General features: G+C 57.6%; 1 protein-coding gene across 5 annotated transcripts in view; it reads left to right on the plus strand.

Moving 5' to 3' along the window:
* The window catches only part of PPP1R1B (protein phosphatase 1 regulatory inhibitor subunit 1B), a 99,457-nt gene that overhangs the window by 28,004 nt on the left and 53,014 nt on the right, over positions 1-18,439 (plus strand). Inside the window, exon 2 of one of the 5 annotated variants that reach the window (XM_074978921.1) lies at positions 16,579-16,626. The exons of the other annotated variants lie outside the window; for them this stretch is intronic. The gene's annotated coding sequence lies outside the window, so the exon portion shown is untranslated. The remainder of the gene's footprint in view (positions 1-16,578; positions 16,627-18,439) is intronic. 5 annotated transcript variants of the gene reach the window in all.

Here is an 18,439-nt window from a genome sequence, read left to right on the forward strand (position 1 = left end):
GAGGCCCCTGTCTGCGGAAGTGGGAGCGCCCTGTGGGGAGGGGCGGAGAGTGAACCCCCCCCGCCGGACGTAGGCACTCAGCAGGTTAGAGGCTAGGTGCATGGGTGGAGGTGGGCCGGGGTCGTGTGCCAGGACTGGCCCTGTCTCCCTGCGCCACACACACCCGCACACCCCATTCCGCTGTCTCTGCTCACACATGTACACACCTTCCTCTGTCTCTCACACACACACCCCCTTGTCTCTCCCACAAACACACACCTTCCTGTCACACACACCTTCCTGTCACACACACACCTTCTCCCCCCACAAACACACACACCTTCCTCTGTCACACACACCCCTTGTCTCTCCCACAAACACGCACCTTCCTGTCACACACACACCTTCTCCCCCCACAAACACACACACCCTCCTCTGTCACACACACACACACCCCTTGTCTCCCCCACAAACATACACCTTCCTGTCACACACACACCTTCTCCCCCCACAAACACACTTTCCTCTGTCACACACACACTCACCTTCTCCCCCACACACCTTCCTGTGTCACACACACATTCCTCTCTTCTCACACACATATACACACCTTCATCTGTTTCACACACACCTGCACCGACACCCCCTTCCTGTTTCAAACACACACACACCTTCTCTCCCCCCCAAACACACACACTTTCCTGTTTGTCTCTTCTCACACACACACCCCTTCCTGTTTCTCACCCCCCTTCTCTCTCACACACCCACTTTCTCTATTTCACACACACACACACCCACACCCAGGCACCCACAGCCCTTCCCCACCACACACCCAGGCACACCGCTACAGGGCCGGTCTGTGCTGTGTGCCCACCTGTAAACACAGCCCCTTCCGCTTTCCTCCCGCGGGGTTCAGATGAGATCACTTCCCCGGTTGCACCCGGCTTTGACCTGCGCCAGGAACAAGCCCCCCCCCCGCCCCCCACTTTCGGAGGTGTCACCAGGGAGCCACACGCGCCAGCCGGCCGCTGACCTATCAGTGGTGTTTGCAAACTCGCCGTGAGTAGACCTGAGCCGGGCGGGCTCCCTTGCAGCACAACGGGGGCAACACCTCTGGCTGCTCTCCGCCCACAAACAGCCTGTGATCCGGGGCAACCGGGCTCCCCTCCCTCTCCTGCCCCGGTCGCAAGGCTCTGGGGCCTCCAGAGAGACTGAACTCTGCAGAGGGTGGAGCGAACCGCTCGGGGAGCGTTGGCCAGGCCCTACAGAGTCCAACGTTTCCTTCTCAAGCGGCTCCCAGGACATTTTGTTCCCTGCACTGAGTCACAGGGGGATGTGCACCGCCAGCAGACACAGGCTGCAGGCTACCGGCCCTGTGCTAACCACCGGGAGGCGCCCGACTCTCCTGGCAGCCCCAGGGCTGGGCTTGCAGGGGACCTGGGGATGTCTCTCCTCCCCCGCCTTGGGAGCTGCTGTGCAGCAAAGGTGACTAGGAGGCGGCAGCTGGGCCCCTGTCTTGCTCGGGGCGCGGGTCCCACCGGGGGTGAACCACAAAAGCAGGCCCAGGCCCAGGCCCAGGGGCTGAAACGACGCGTGCGCGCCTGTGTCACTAAGCGCGCACCGCTAGCTCGGGCGGCCGCCCACGTGGCGCGCACATGTTCCCTCCCAGGCGCGCCAGCCAGGCCCGGTCCGTGACCTTGGGAGGGGCTGGGCGCTGGAGCCCGGGTCATGTCCGCCGGGGGGCGTGGTGGGGGCACCGGGGAGGTCAGGAATCCCAGTGCCTTGGGCAGGGCCAAGGGGACCGAGCCCCAGCTCGTTCTTCAGAGCTGCCCCTGCTGGAGAGGCCAAGCTACGGCAGATCCCTCCTGCGCTCTCCCTGCACCAGGCCGCACTGCCCCGACCGCGCCCATATCTCCCCTCCCCACCCCCGCCACCGCTGGGTGCGTCCCCGGCTGCCTCCAGCCTCGGTCCACGTCTGCCCCCTCCCCCGCTTTCCTCCTCCCTTTTGCCTGCCAGGCGGCGCCGGTGCCGCGAGTCACTGGGACAAGGCCGGTGCCTTCTGCTCGGCTGACCCCGCGTCGTGGCGCACGAAGAGCCCACGCGTGTCTCCCGAGCGCGTGAGCCCCGGCCGCGCACCCGGGGACCGGAGCCGGCGCAGCGGGGAGGCCGAGCGCCTCGCCCCGCTGGCGGCTGCCGGGGGCGCAGGGGACTGGACTGGGCGACCCCTCCCCGGTCCCTCCAGTTCTGAGACTCTGGGAGGCAGGACTGCAGCGCGGAGTGGGTCCGGGCCCCCTGGGCCCCTCTCCGCGCGCCGGGGTTGAAACCAGGCGGGGTCAGACGCGCTCAGGAGCAGGGCTCCCCATCCAGGGTCAGAACAAACGCTGTCACCTGCACCGCGGCCTGTGCGTGGGTGCACCACCCAGGGGAGCGCGCGCCGCCGGCTGGGGGCGGCTCTGGGCGCTGTTCATCTGGGCGGCACCTAACTCGCTCCTGGGCGGCTGCACAAGCGATCACCTGCGGGGGAACCCTGACCAGGAGCCCAGGTGAGGCCTGGTGGGGCAGCCTGAGTCCCTGGCTGAATCCCAGGCTGGAGGGGAGAGGCAGTTGGTCTGGCTCATGCAGCTTGCATCTCTTCCGTGCCAACCGGGTAAACTGAGGCACGGGGGGGTCAGGCAGGGTGTCAGAAGTAGAGCCAAGAGTGGAACTCAGGTGACCTCACCTTATTAGCGCTACTCTACGGGGGAGGTCCGGGTTCTCGCCCCGCTACTTGACTGATTGTGTAACTTTGGGGGAGTCACCCCCGTGCCTCAGTTTCCCTTCCCATCCTTTGTAGTGCTAGGATGTTGAGCTCCTCAGTTCTTTGGGCCCGGGCCAGTCAGTGAGTATGAATCTGGCCTGTGCCTGGCTCAATGAGGCTCCAGTTTTGCATGGGGTCCACAGACATAATTGTACCGTAAGTAATAATAAATGATAAATATTGGGTGCAGCTAAACCGTAGCTACCAGCGAAGCAACAGACACCGGACAAGCCCACTGCAGAGGGCCCTAGTGCTGCTGGTTTTTACCAGCCAGAGGCTATGGTGATGGGCAGCTGCACAAAACCCTGCGAGGGTGACTGAGGGGGAAGAAAAGCAAAGCCTGTTTTGCAGTTAGGCCCTGGTGCCCAGGTTTGGCACCTTCAAGAGGCAAAGGTAAAAGGCTGAGGAAATTACCTTCCCTGGGGCAGACTGGCAGGGACAGGAAGTGACTTTAAAAGCCCCAAGAAGCAGCTTAGGCTCTAAGGAGATGGCATCAAAAAATCCCAGCCAGCCCCGACTGGGGGAAGCCGCCCGACACAGAACCCCGAGTCCAGCAAAGTCTCCAGGCTGGAGAACTAGGGGGTCACCCTAGGAACTGAATGGGCAGCAGGTTTAAAACAAACCAGGGGGAGTTTTTTCTTCCCGCAGTGCGTGGTCGGCCTGTGGACCTCCTTGCCGGACGGTGTTGTGAGGAGCAGGGTTCAAAAAAGACCTAGCTCTGTTCCTGGAGGACGGGCCCGTCGATAGCGGTTAGCCAGGAGCAGTAGGAATGGGTCCCTGGCCTCAGTTTGTCAGAGGCTGGCAATGGGCAAGACAGGGAGGGATCACTCAATGGCTCCCTGTTCTGTTTGCTCCATCTGGGGTGCCTGGCACTGCTGGAAGATGGGGTATTGGACTAGACGGACCTTTGCTGTGACTCAGTGTGGCCGTTTGTATAAGCAAGACACTCTGAGGGGAGATGGTCTCTGAGCAGGGGGCTTTGTGGTTTCATTTTGCCTTTGTTATTTGTAACCCCCACCTTCCCCGCTTTGGTGGGTCTCTACCCAGCTCCCAGTAATGTCCTCTGCCTCTGGCTGGCCTCCACCACACTGCCTCGGTCCTCTTGGCACCTGGCGTCCCAGCCAGGTGAGAGCTGGTGACCCTGGGGCACAGGGCAAGGGATTCACTTTGCTGCTTCCCACCCATGGCGGTGCAAACCGGGGACCTCGGGAGCTCAGTGCAGGAGCCTTTGCAGTGGGAGTTCAAGGCCATCTGGCTCTTGGCTCAAGCTGCAGAGGAGATTCGCTCTGGCTCTGTAAGTGGTGTGGTGCTGCTCCGTGGGCCAGCGAGCCACCCCAGGAGTGCGGGTTACACCTGCACTTGGCATGGGGTAGAAGACAGCTGACCCCGGGCACTCAGGCCTGGAAGCTCAGGGCAGCGAAAGCCTGTGGCCTGCTCCTGCCCCTGCGCGCAGCCAGCTCCACCGCTCTGTCTCACTTCTCTCTGCCTGAGCCCTTCCCTGCGAGCTGCAGTTAGGGGGCGGGGGGCGGGGAGCCCAGGCAGTGCCAGATGGAGCTGACGCCACACGGCAATATTTCTGGGAGGTGAAGGCTGGAGCTAGATCGATGTGATAATGCGTGTAATGGAGCCACCGTCAGGGAAAATGGCAGAGGAGGGGTGGGGGAGAGAGAGGAACCCCCCCACCCCACGACACCCATCCGGCCCCCTCCCCCGGGCCCCAGATTCCTCTGGTGAATAAACGAGGCCTGGGCCCGGGATCCCTGCAGGGGCAATTCTTAATGCTGCCCCCCCCCGCCTCCCCTCGCCACAGATGTTCCTAATGGACTTCCAGCCTATTAATATACCAACGGCTGCGCTCCATCATCCGGCGGGGCCGTGCCAAGAGATGGGAGATGCAGGAGCGGGTGCTGAGCTGAAGGGGAACTGGCTATGGGCCAAGCCAAGTGCAGGAGGGGCTTGTTCTCATGAGGCAGCGTGGCCCAGGTCATGGAAGCACAGGGCTCCAGCCAGACCTGGGCTGTAGTCCTGGCTCAGCCCCTTGCGGTGCCTCAGTTTCCCCATCTGTATGCCGTGGATAATGCTGAAGATGCTGCGGTTTGGAGATCTGCAAAGGTGAAGGATGCTAGAACAGCGCCTGGCATTTTTCACTGATAGAGCTCACTAAGGAAGGGGAGGATCAGTATGTGGATAGGGAAACTGAAGCACAGCAAGGGGCTGGGACTTGCCCAAGGCTGGCCAGCCAGACATCTGGAGGTAGAGCCAGTCTTGCTGAAGTTCAGGCCAGTGCTCTATTCGCAGGACCCAACAGCTGTTGGCCCTGAGTAGCTAGTCCATGCTCCATCTGCCTGGTGGGTGTCTGCACAGCATCTAGCATGCCTGGGTTTTGGCCTTGATGAGAGTACTGTGCTAATACAGCGTGTTCCTCCCAGGCCAACTTTGGATTTCCAGGGCAGATCCAGGGTGGCAGACTGTGGGGTCAGGCCCTGGAAGGGGAGACAGACATGCAGGGAGGTGCAGTGACCTATCTGGCTGTTCTGCAAAGTGGGGTGAGTTTGTGTTTTGGGGCAAAATATCTGGGGGGCGGGGGGCTGGGCATATTCTGTGCCGGCTCCGAGCTGAGCCGAGCCGAGCCGGGTTGGGTTGTTTTGTTTTGCTGAAAAATTGAAAATTTGGAGTTAGAAAAAGGGGGGGGTGACGAAGCAGGTGTGTGGGGGGGTAACTCCCCTGGGTCGGTTGTCAGGCACAGCGTCAGCGCATAGCAGTCATGGGATGTGCCAGGGTGGTGACTTCGCACACGTAGACAGTGGATGTCTCTGACCTTCACCACCTGGGAAACCGGACAAAGGCGGGAGGAGGGGCCTGGCTGGTTGGAATTGGAACTGGGCTGTGGAGTGGGGCTGTCCGGTCTGGCTGGAGAGAGGGGAATGAGAGTCACAGTGGACCGCAGATGGGGTGCAGGGCCTGGGGACCCCCACGCACTGTGATGGGGGGAAATTCCATGTCCAAAAGTCCCAGGTTTTTGCATGGGAAACCGTTAGCTAAAGTGGCGGTTGGTTTGTTTGTGACTGAAATTTTCCTTTGGGAGGAAAAACACTTTCCACCCCGCCAGCTGTATGACTCAATAGTTATTACGGTGTGTGAGAGTCACGCCCTGAGGTCCCCAGCTCAGAGCTGGGTCCATTGTGCTTGGTGCTGTACAAACCCCCTGTGAGAGAGACCCACTGCCCTGAAAACTCTAGAATCTAAATCAAGAAAACTGATGCAGGAAGGCGCCTTGCACCTATTTCACAGATCTGGGAAACTGAGGCAGGCACCTCAAACCCAGAGGTTCCCTTTGGGCTCCCCCAGAAGTTCTTGTTGGACTGGGAGCTGATTCTGAGTTAATATTGAAAGGCCCATTGGAATGGGGGGTGCTTTTGGAAAGGGCTTGAATAAGAGGGCAGCGGAGAAGAGTTAGCCAGGGAAGTGGCAGCATGGCCGTGAGTGAGGTGCCAGAAGAGGCTTGGCAGGGGGTGGGTAATGGGGGTGCTTGGACAAGGGGCGCAGAGCTGGGCTCTGGACAGTGGGCCTGGAGAAGGAGGTCAGGTTCCAGCTGGGGCTGAGTCTGTGGCTAGGAACGCGCCCGGCAGCTAACAACGCCCCCTCTCCAGGCCCAGCCCCGCTTTGCTGTTGCAAGAGGCAGCGTTGCCTTGTGTATAGATCACTGGACAGGGACTTGTGAGAGCAGGATTCTGTTCCTGGCTCTGCCACAGGCCTGCTGGGTGGACTCAAGCAGGTGGCCCCACCCCATGTGCGCCTCAGCTTCCCCATCTCTCAGATGAGGATGATGATCGGCGTCTCCTGGCGCCAAGGCCTGGAAGGATTACTGCGTCATTCTCTGCATGCACAGATCTCAGAATAAAGCCCCTCGCAATCATCATCCCCCTGTTCTAGTCAGGGAAACTGAGGCACAACACAGGCAAGGCGCGTGTACAGGGCCTAGCGAGATGGGAGCCCCCTCCAGGTGAGGCCTTCCAGGTGCAGAGATGGCAACGAGCCCAGTTGCTCTGCTGAGGCAGGTTGAAACGCTGGCGACTGGCACGCGCGGCTCCGCCCCTTCCCCTCCTGTGGCGCTAATTCCCCACGTCTGTATCAATTTTGTTGCTGTCTCGCCTCGCTCCGATCTCTATCTCCCGCGCTGCTCCCTGCAGCCAGCGCTGCTTGGACGCGCCTGGCTCTGCTTCCCAGCTGTGCCTCGGCTGGGGCCGTGTGTCTGGGCTTCCCGCGCTGGTCTGTTTGTTTGCTTGCTTCCTGGAGGAGATACCCCTTGGTTTCAGGCACTGCTGGATCCAGTAAAGCCTGGAGATCCGCTCCAGGAGATGATCCTTACTCAGCAGCCAATGGGGCGCTCACCTGGGTCAAAGGAGGGGGAGCCGGATGGGAGGAGGACCAGCGCTTAGCTGATTCCCTCCCCACCTGCACCCCAGGCTCAGTCTCTGGCCACCTGCTTCCACATTCTTAGCCAGTGAGAGGGCTCCTCTGGGGAGACTGACAGGGCTGGCAGCCAGTCTGCCTCCCTGCCTAGAGGCAGGTGACGCCTTCTGTGCTGCTCCATGGCTCAGGTGGGGATGGCAGCTGTGGCTGGCCAGGAAAGGGGGACTGAAGGCTTAGCAGTCCCGTGTCTGTCCAGGAGGGAGCCCCGGTGCTGAAAGAGCCTGGGAAGGGTCTGCAAGGGAAGAAAACAGGAGCTCATGGAAGGGAGGGAGCCACACAGGATGGTCAGAGCTGGGCAGGGTGCAAGGTCTTAACAGGCCCCGAGCTGGTGCTAGCCCTAGGTTGTGATCCACAGCCCCCTGCCACTCCAGCCCTGGACTTCCCACTCCTACAGCCATGAGAGAGCCCTTTAACCCTGCCCTAAGGTACCTTCTCCTGTGTGCCCTTCTCACCCACTGCTCTGGGAGGCTGGACAGAAATCCTGCTGGCCTACTGGAGGCAGTGACATAAATCTAGGGACTCTGTTTAATCGGGAGATGGTCTCTCCCCATCTGTGGGAGGGGCCATGCTGGAAGGCAGTTCAAAGAGCTGTTGCATTCTCTCTCAGGGAGACTTTATATTTGTTCTTTCTTGTTTGCTTTCCATGACTACACAGCAAAATCCCGGGCAGCCTGAAGGCACTGGACCTGCTCACTGTATGTGGGAGGGCTAGTGGAGAAGGTCTGCGCTTCTGTATTACCATAGCATCCCCCATTAGGGCCTTGCTGTGTGAGGTGCTGTACAAAATGCATGGTGAGAGACAGTCCCTGCCCCTAGAGCTCAGTCTTAGCTCCTGCCGTGAGCTCCCAGAAGGAGCCACTTCCAGGGTGGGGGATGGTATTGCGCCACCCAGTGGTCCCTGCCGGGATCTGACAGGAAGTAATGGCAAGCAGCTGCTTCATCGCGGTACTCAATGAGAGTTGACCAGCCTGGATCCTTCAGTCGCCCCCTTGCTTCCCCCCACCTGTCTCTTCCACTCGCATGTCATTCCCTCAAGCTCCCTCGTGGTCAGGGAGCGTGCACAAAATTCACTTCCCCTGCTCAGCTCATGGCATGAAAAGGCTTTTTTGTTTTTTTTTGAGGAGTGGGGGACTGAGGCACAGAGGCGGCAGTGGGAAGTAGGTGTCAGTGTCAGAGTGAGGGATGGAACCTCAGGAGTCTCAATGGTTCTGTTAATGTTGTCATCGCTGGACCATGCTGTGTGTCCTCTTTTCTTTCCCTACACAATAGGGTACATGTGTGGCCAGCCCCTGGACACTGGCAGCCACACAGGAAGCAGAGAAAAACAGGATCCAAGGCCTCCGTAGGTTTCCTGTTGTGTCTGCTCTCATCTCAGCTGCATCCTCCTCCTCCCCCTTCAAATCCTGTTTTGTGCCCACTTTCCAGATCAGTTTAACTGAGGCAGGGCGGCCAACTCCTTCCCCCAAGATAGCATTTAAATCTCCCGGACTGCTGGCCCATTCCTCCAACCTCCAGAACCAGGGAAACCTAATAATTTAATGTGATAGAAAATCCAACCAATTGGTTATCTAGCCCAGTAAGTGGTAGTCCACAGTGGTCAGCAACAACATGGTACAAGAACCCCAGCAAGAAATTGGGGATGACCTATCTGGGACATTCCCTCCTGACCCTTGTCAGCTCGAGGTTGATCTCTGCCCTGAAGCATGCTGATCTGCTTCCAAAGATTTTGTCTCTTTTTTCTCTTCCTGTTATAGCTCCTCCTAGTCTTGCTGTCCAGGTAAATGACTGATTTTTCCTCCCACCTTAACCCCATTCAGTTCTTGGACTCAACATGTGGCAGTAAGTTCCACAGACTCATTGCACGTCACATAAAAAAGCATCTAATCTGTTTTCAGTGCTGTGCCATTCCCTGTCCCCTGGCTGTTGCACTATGAGACCAGGCCCGCACATCCCCTCCTCTGGGCCTTTCATTATCATGCCCCTGCAGAACACAAGCTCTCTGTTTCTCATCTATTTAACACCTACAGCTGATCTCAAAGCCCAGTGAGGCAGATGAGGCCTGCTTCGTTTGGCAGACTTCTTCTAGTGAGACCTTTGCAGCACCTCCCTAGGGCTGGACTCAATTTAGGGGGGCAAGAAGCATTTTTAGAAATTATTGACGTCTGCTCATTACTCCTAATGAGTGTCACTTCTAATTTTTTCTATCCGGGGCAGAATAAATGTTGTTCTATGCACCAAAGGGTGTGTGGGTGTGCACCACCAATAGACACACAGGCTATGTGCTGTGTGTGCTCTACTAATCAGCTCGGCAGTGCCTGACCTTCTCCTGGGCGGCTGCCCAAGCACTCAGCTTACCAGGAATACTGCTGCTAGTTGCTTCTCTCCTGGTGAAAAGAAGGCAACCCTAGCAACAATGCCCAAAGCTTGCACTTGCCTTTGCTGGCCTGAGATCGTTAATAGCATATGCCTCAACTGCAAACAGTCAGGAGCAATGTGTGGCATGAGGTTTGTACTGCACCGTACGCAACAGGACCCTGCTCTGCAATCAAGGCGGTAGTTAATAATTAGTGTTTATTCTAGATTATAACTCCAGTGCTGTCTTGCGATGCTGAAGGGAGAGATTGAACTGAGATGTGGCAGAGATCTTTTGAAAGTATTGATGTGTATGTTGGGGACTCTCTGAGCATCCTCAAGTCGTGGAGACAAGTTGTTACCCCTATTGCATGGGGGGCGGGGGTTGAGGCTCAGAGCATTGCTGTGACTTGGCCAAGGTCACGCAGACAATCTGCGATGGAGCCAGGTGTTGGAAACGTCTCTCCCAGCCTCAGGCCTGCTGTGACCAGAAGCAACCTCTTCCGTGTGAGATAAGCTGTGAGGTGTGCGTCTCTCCAGCCGCGAGGCCAATTCTTCCCAGCGCACACTGTTCCGACAGCGGTTACGTTTGTAACTGGACAATCCCCAAGTGATTATCTGCACAGTTAACACTGGTGGTGTCTTTAAACATTGTTTACAAGTCCCTGGGTGAGTCACGTAACTAACAAGTCTGGGGAAGAGCGGTCCCTGGGTCTGGCAGTCTTGGGCGGAGGCTGGCGCTGTAGGTTTGGGAAGGGTGTATGGAGGGACAGGGAGGAGGCATTCACTGCTAGGGGAGCAGGGGACAGTGAGAGGACATGAATGAAAGAGCAAAGAAGGTGAATGGATGGGGAAAAAATCTTGGTCCCCTTAAAGTGAAATACCACTTTCTGTTTTAATAGGAACAATACCCTCACATTTTTCTGCTGCTTCTAGTAACCCATTCCTGGTGGTGTTCTTTGCCCTAGGCCCCAGGCCCCAGTGTAGCAGCCGTCCTGGGCTTTGCAAGTTGGCTGTCCCATGGAGGCTAAATCAGGATGTGACTTGTCCACACATTCACCAGTCCTGCACAGAGATGGTCCCCCAACATGCAGGCAATTCCTGCTCCCAGGGATCTCAGCTCAACTCGGTAACTCTGCCCCCAGAACTGGCTTGAACACAGGCACAGTGCACGCTCTCCTGCTGCTCGTGGGCACTGAAAGCAGGCCCTGGACAGAACCTTACTCAGCCCAGAGCTAACAGCTGCATGTCTCCCCAACTCTCTAACCTTGCTTGCACGCGAAGGAGAAGAACAGTGTGCAACAGCACCACCTGGTGATACCAGCTGTAATAATGTCCAGGGCTGCCCAGTAGAATCTGGGGAGAAGAAAACTCAGGGGAGAGGGAGAGGAAAAGAAGGGAAATAGTAGCAGAGAAGGATCCTGGAGCAACTTATTTCCAGCCCATTAGTGAGTGTCCAGGTGGGGAGCAGGGCGAGCTGGGAGCTAAGGAGAACCATACATTGCGGCTGTCTGTGTCCAGCTGCTTTTATAAAATATCCCCCTGTCTGTTCGTCACAGCCCTGCCCAGTCTCTGGTTCTCAGCCTGGCAAGCCTGTGACCTCACAAGCTGGGTGGTGACCTCACAGGCACGGGATTGGGATGTCACAAGTGCTGAGCTGTGATGTCACAGCCGGTAGGTGGTACCAGCCCAAGCTGGAGCTGGCAAGGTGCAGTCAGTCTAGCGGAGAGGAGGAGGCAGGTGGCAGGCCTGGGAGGGACGATGCAGCATGTGAGTGAGGTCATGGCCGGTGCTGATCGGGGCCCATTGGGAAGGTGAGGCAGAAGGGAGCCAGGGGAATAAATTCAATTGAACCCCCAGAGCAAAGGGGGAGCCAGTGCCCCTCCCTGATGCTCCCAGCCCCTTCTGGTGGCTACCAGCGAGCAGGGCACTGGAAGGGTTCTCGGGTAGCCATAACCCCCACTTTTCACGCCCTCCCCCCAGCTGATCTCAAGGGCGTTTCACCAGCCCCTCCCCCTCCCCGGCCGCAAAGCCAGCATGCTCCTCCCGGAGCCAGCGAGCAGCCGGGCGGGATGGAACGGCTCCAGGTTGAAACCCAAGTGCGCCGTTGGCTCCCGCACACACAGTATGTCATGGATTAACGAGAGCTCTTCTGGCACCAGCCGCCGCCGGTCTGCGGGGAGCCAGCACAAGTGTGAGGCCCGCTCCCCCTGCCCCCCCCGCCTCCCTCCGCAGATGGTGCCAGCTCAGTCCCAGGCCGGAGACCGGCGTGTGAGTGATTGCGGCCCCAGCGCTGCCGGGGTGGCAGAACCAAGGGCCGGGAGCCCTGGACTGCTTCACACACCGCCGGCTGGTGCCTCAGCCCTGGGCTGGCCAGTGGGATGGGCAAGTGCCCCCACCCCCACACCTGTGCTGCTTCATTGCTGGAACCGCAGATCCCCCCGCCCTCCATTGCTGCCGGGTCTCTCCGAACCCACGCGGCGGCGCAGGGCCTGTTACAGAACTGGCCGGCTGCCACGGCATTTGGAGCAGAGAGAAAGCCCTCCCGCGAGCGCCGAAGCCGGTGGAAATGTACTGAGTCACTGTGCACCCGAACAGCCAACTTTTTGGCGCGGGGGGGGGAGTCCCACACCTCCCCTCCTTGCACCCTTCAGGGGAGCCTGACTTGGAGGCTGGGGAGAAGTCCCTGGCTGGGATGTGACAGGCTCGGTAAAGATGGTAGTTTGTGGGTTCAGATCAGGCCTGGCTGCTCCCCAATTCTACGGGCAGCAAGATGAGGGGGCCTGACTGCTATTTCATCTATTTATACCCCCACCTCGTGCATGCTGTGCAGAAGGGTCCCAGCCATTCCTTGCCTTCCCCACTCCCCGGCATAACAAAAGCAGGGGGCAGATGTTGCTTTATCTCCTAGACCTATATGGTCTCATGCATTAAATTTCCAGGCCCAGTTGTCACCCATTCTCCTGGCAGCCTGGGTTTGCCCCCGCTGAGTGCCAGACTGCAAGGCACAGTGGAGGTACAGGCAGCTTTAAGCACAAGGCAAACAAGTGATTGTCGGGTTTTTTTTTTTGAGGGGGGACTCTGTTTGTGGGGATCAGCAGCTCTCCAGCTGCACACCGAGCTTGCCCCCCAATACGTCCCACAAGCTAGAGTTTGGGGGGTCAGCATGGCTGTGACCCCAGCCTCCTTGGGGCCGTCACCCCATAGGAGTGTGCAGTCCCAGCTGCTGGAAGGCTGGTGCCCATCACTGAGGGACCCAGGCCAAAGCCCCACCCATGGAGAGGGGCGGGCGTGGTGAGAACAGTCACCGCAGCGACAGTGCTGGTGAGAACAGTTGCCATGGCAAGGGTGTGTGGCTGGGCCCAGTTACCATGGCGATGGTGCATGGTGAGGGGAGTTGCCATGGAGATGGCCCATGGTTAGAACAGTCGCCACAGCTGAGGTTGCCTGGCAAGAGCCTGGCCATGTGGCTCAGGCTGTGGCAGAGATAAAGAGACATTTGCAAAAGCCAGAGGGGTGCCTGGCTTTGGGGATCTGCCCAATGGGCTGTGATGGGGGCGGGCATCTGGAGCTGGGGCCAGAGGTGCTCAGGAAGGGGAGGGGATGGAAACCAATGAGAAAACGCCTGCCACCCTCTCAAGGTCCCTTCCGGTCCTATCCTGCCCCGTGGCTCCCGGCCAAGACAGGCTGACCGAAAACAGGCAGTGCAAGGATGGGCCAGCCTGGCTCAAAACAACCCCCTCCACCCCTGCAGCTCTCATCAGGACAGGCCACAGAGCTGGGGCAGGCGTGCCGGGGTTCCGCACCCCCCACTCTCCAGCCCTGCCGTGCCCCCCAAAAGGCTGCTGCACCTTTAAGGTGGCACTGCTCTTAATGCAAGGCCTTGGTTAGGAAACAGCTTGCACCATCCCATTACACATAGCTTAGCTACAAAAGGGAAACATAATGCATAACAATAAGGTTTGATTCGAGCAAACTTGGAGCGGTGCCATCGGAAGAAATAGATGAATAAAAGAGATGTTTCAGGGGGAGGGGGAGCGCCGAGGGAAAGGAGCGGGGCTCGGGTACACAGGCGGCTTTGATCTCGTGCACGCCGCACGAGTGTGAAGCAAGTTGTGTTGGCACCCCAAGCCGGGTGCAACCCCCCTTCCCCCCCCTCGGCGATTGTGCCTCTCGCACACCCACCCGCCTGGCTTCCTAGCCGGGATTGTAATGCCGCGAAAGTTCATTGGCACACAGCTTTCCAGTCCAGTTCACACTAACATCTGACAAGCCCAAGTTCTCATTTTCAGAGTAATCACTCCACTGCACTAATTGCACATGCAAATATGCAAATTCGTATTAATTAATTACTATACTAATTAGTTCTGTGGTATTTGCGAGTAATAAATCATTCGATGGGAGCGAGGAAGCTGGAGACCTGGCCCATTTACACTTCGCATAAAATTTTAATAGGCGCTCCGGCTGATCCGGGACAGCCGGGTGCTTTGGTGGCATCTTAAAGGGACAGCGCCGAGGTTCGGGGGCTTTTTGTTTGTTTATTTGCTTGGCGCTGGATTTAAAGGCAGGGAGAGGTGAACAGTCCCAGGGGGCTGGGCTGGAAGGATCCTGCTTGCCTCTCAGTTAACTCCAGGCCTGTTTCCTGCACCTGCCTCCCTGGACAACTGAATCTGGGCCCAGCTTTGTCGAGACTAGAGGGGGACCTATTGCGGCAGGTCTTAAATGGAGCCAGGTGGTGGGGGGGAAGCGCAGGGATGAGGGTTAAGGCAGCCACAGCATCTGTGTGGGGGGGAAAGAGCCAAGGAGATGGGTAGACATAGAGAGAGAAAGCAGGTGGGAAGAAAGGAAGGAAACACAGTTGGAGAATGGCGGGGAGGTGACTTTTTCTCTTAAAAGGAGGGGCCCTAAGGACCTTCATGGCGGGTCTCAAGGCTGGTGGGAGCTGGCAGCTCTCCCTTGGCTGGCAGGAGCTCTGCCCCAGTTCTCTGGCCCTTCCCCTGCGCAATCCCATCCCACAACAGCTTGGCTGGCAGAGGTGCAGCAGGGAGAGGCCAGAGTGGCCCTGTCATTCCTGCCCTTTGCTGCCATGTGTTGGCAAAAGGATGGGCCTCGCTGGCACGGGCAGGCACACAGGAACCAAGGGGGCGAGGTGCCAGGGAGGCTGGTACACACGGTGCCTAACTCCCCCGTGTGCCTCCTGCCGGCAGCTGGTTTTCAAGCCAACCCCTAGAAAGTTCACCCCAAGGTCTTCATGGAGCCTTTCAGGCTGCCCAAGGGGGGAGGAGTCAGAATTGTCACTCCCCACAGATGGGGAAACTGAGGCACAGAGCAAGGCAGGGACTCACTGGAGTTCACACAAGAAGTCTGGGAAGGATGCGGGAGCCCTGTTTCCCACGTCACAGCTGCTTGCTCTGACCACTCCCAGCCCCAAGAGTAAACTCCGGGAGTCCCGTGACCAGTGTTCCCACTAATTTTTGTCCATCCATGTGTGTAATAAATTTTGCTGTGTGAACCCAGGCATTACGGATGTGCACCACCAACAGAAACACAGGCTGCCAATGGTGGGCGCTCTGCTAATCAGCTGGGAGACACCTGAATCTCTCCTGGGCAGTTGCCCCAGTGCTCAGCTCACGGGGAACACTGCCCCTGCACTCAGGTCCTGGCTCCAGCAGATACTTCCCCAGAGAGGTAGAGGCGTCAGAAAAGCGTAGCCGGGTGGACAGAGTCCGGGAGCAATCCAGGGGCTACTTAGTTTCTGCTCCTTGTGATGTGAGCTTGGCTGAATCTCAGGGCTTCTGGTTCCCCTCTCTATTTAGAGCACAATCTATTTAGACCCAGTCTCCTGCCCTCACAGCAGGACCTAGCACCATCTCTAGGCTGGCCTGCCTTCCATTGTGTATTTCGCTAACAACCAGCAGGATGCAGCTCCAAGTTGGAGGAGGTGAGAGCAGGGAAGCCCTGACCTCCAATAGGTGCTTGGGATACAGTGAACTGTCCTCATGGGCAAACCCCTTTGTCCCAGACAGCTGATTTCAGTTATCCAATCACCTCTCAGAGGCTGCTGGGAGTGGGAGGAGCCTGGGAGCTATATAAATAGGCCCAGCTCAGCCTGCTAAGGGCTGATAATAGCTGCAGGAAAGATGGGCTGAGTGTGGTAAGTGCTTGGCTTAACTGGGCTGGTTTCCCTTTGGGCTTGCCTGAGAGCAGTGGAGTGCTTGGACAGTGGCCCAGCAGTGATGCTGGTTAGCAGAGTGCCTGCAGCATGTGTTTCTCCCTGTGGTGCACATTTGTGCATGCCTTGGTGCATGTAACAAAATTTATTCCGCCTGTAGATGGCAAAATAGAGGGACCCCTGCATGATGGAGGAACAAATCTATGGTGATGGGGATCTGACAAAGTTAGGAGAATATGATGACAGAGAGCCAGACATGCATGAGGTACCTCTGTGTTGTTTCTGGCTCCCTGCACCTCCCCCCCTTCCAACTTGCTTTCTGTTTTTTCCAGCACACTCAGCTCTCTCTGCCCCATCAGGCAGCAGCTGCTCTTACCTACGCAGGCCACAAGCTCTACTCTGTCCTGCAGCTCAGCAGACTCTGCTCCCCAGGGCTATGGGCAGGGTTGCCTGGAAGCCATGTGTGTGTGTGGAGCGATTCAGATGCTGCCCAGCTGGTGAGCAGAGTGCTCGCAGATAGGTTTTTTTCTCCTGGTGGTGCACATCTGCACAAGCTTTGGTGCACATAAAATTTATTCCATGCCTAGATGGAAATAATTCACACATGGCTAGAGAAGCTTAGCAGGAGTGTTGCATAGGGGCACGTTCCCCTCTCTCCCCCATGGGTGGTTCCTCACGCATCAGCCTTTGCTATCCCAGGGGATGGTTGCAGGGGCTTAGAATGAGCCTTAGCCTCTGGCCTGTCTGAGGCTGACCCCAGGAGCGTGTCCAGTGATCACTTTGTTCCCCCATGTGTCTCCTACAGGGGAAAATATTCACATCCCAGCTGGAGGAGCTGCAGCGCATGGAGCGTGTGAGTACGTCAGGAGCACTGCTGGGTCAGCCCCTTTTGTGTCTTCCCAGTCCCCTAGCAAGGCAGAGACCTCTGTCTCCTGTCGGTGCCCAGCGTTGGGGCTGGCCTCTTCATCAGACCCCACCATCCCGTCTGATTTAGCGTCTCGGCATTGGGGTCACACTCCACGTTCCCTGGAAGCCGAGCTCTCAGGCGTCTCCCAGCAGAGGTTGAGGTGCTGCTCAGCTGATTAGCAGAGCACCCTCAGTCGGCAGCGTGTTTCTGTGGTGGTTCTCATCTGCTCATGCACGTAACAAAACTTATTCTGCCTATGGATGGGGAAAAAAATTAGAGGGAACCCTGGTCACACTCAGCCAGGACTGCAACATGCTTTGGACCTGAGACTTTTGGTCTCCTCTTTGTCTCTAAGCTTGCTCCATCCCAGAGAGGGCTCTGGTTCTGTTTGGCCTGGAGTCGAGTCTGGCTTCTTTCCTAGGTCCTGAGGCATCCCTGGCAATTGCTCATATTCCAGCAGTAGCTGGAGACTCTCGTGGTTGTGTGTGCCAGCTGCTGTGCAAAAACCAGGCAAGAGCTGGTCCCCTGCCCCAAAGAGCCTACAAGCCAAAGAGACCAAGGAAGTGTTATGTAGATAGTTTGCTAGATAATGTGCCAAGACGGTGCTCAAGAATTGACAACTCCCCCACTCTCAGGGCAACCAGTTCAGGCTCTCTGCAAAACCTGGCAGATGTCTACCGAGCTTCTCTTCGCAACCACCAGTTCTAGCAACCGGGCGTAGGCAGGCCCCATAAGACGTGGTCCTGTAGCACAGCTCCGATGGCTTCCTCAGTGCTGCTCTGCCCACGGCGATTCCATTGCATGCTCTGATTTCCATTAGGACCTTGCAGCTCAACCTCAGGCTTGGGCTAGTTGGGCTGGGTGCAGCTTCTCTGGCGGGGCTGACAAGCCAAGGAGGGCAACATGTAACTGGACCCAGCTGGGATGGGGAAGCAGCCCACATGTGGAAGGCAGAGAGAAAATAATTGTATTAAAGGCTCTTGTGCCCAGTGAACAGGGCTTCCTCAAGCGTTTATCATCTGTGGGCGGAGTGACTGTTATGTGTGGCTGTGCACCACCAATAGAAACACAGGCTGCCCACTGTGGTTGCTCTGCTAATCAGCTGGGCAGCACCCAAATCTCTCCTGGGTGACTGTCCAAGTGCTCATCTTACAGGGAACATGGCTAGTGGGACCCTTCAGAGGAGCTCTGGACCTCTCCTCGGCAAAGCCCTTAATCCCGAGCTTAATCCCATTTGCTCCCCTGGGACTATGGTAAAAGACTTTGAGCTGCTCTGATAAGCTGGAAATGGTGCCTTACAGCTATCATAGGGCACATCACACCTGGGGCCTGGATCCAGCCCGTCAGGCATTTCTCTGCAACGCACCCAGCTGATGAGCAGAGGTGCATGCTTACAGCCAGCAGCTTGCACTGTCTGCAGCTGAGCTGCTCCTAGGCTTCTCCTGCTAGCTGTGCAGGGCAGGAGGGGGGAAGCAGAGGGTAGTGCTGAAGTCAGGGTATTGCCCTGTGCTTGTACCCGTTGCCACAGAGTGGGGATCAGGGAGAGGGAGACACACAGCGGAGCTGCTCCTGTCTGAAGCAGGGATGGTCAGGGACTCAGGAGTGTGGAGCACCGGGAAGGGGAGACAGAGCTGGACAGATTTCCCTTAAAGAGACAGAGGGCAGCTTCTCTCTGAAACGTACCCAGCGCACACTGCATCACTGTCAAACATACCCAACCTGTGCTACACAGTCACTCTCCCCTATGCACTGCAGCACA

This window comes from Carettochelys insculpta, chromosome 28, assembly GCF_033958435.1.
Source record: "Carettochelys insculpta isolate YL-2023 chromosome 28, ASM3395843v1, whole genome shotgun sequence".
NCBI lineage: Eukaryota > Metazoa > Chordata > Testudines > Carettochelyidae > Carettochelys > Carettochelys insculpta.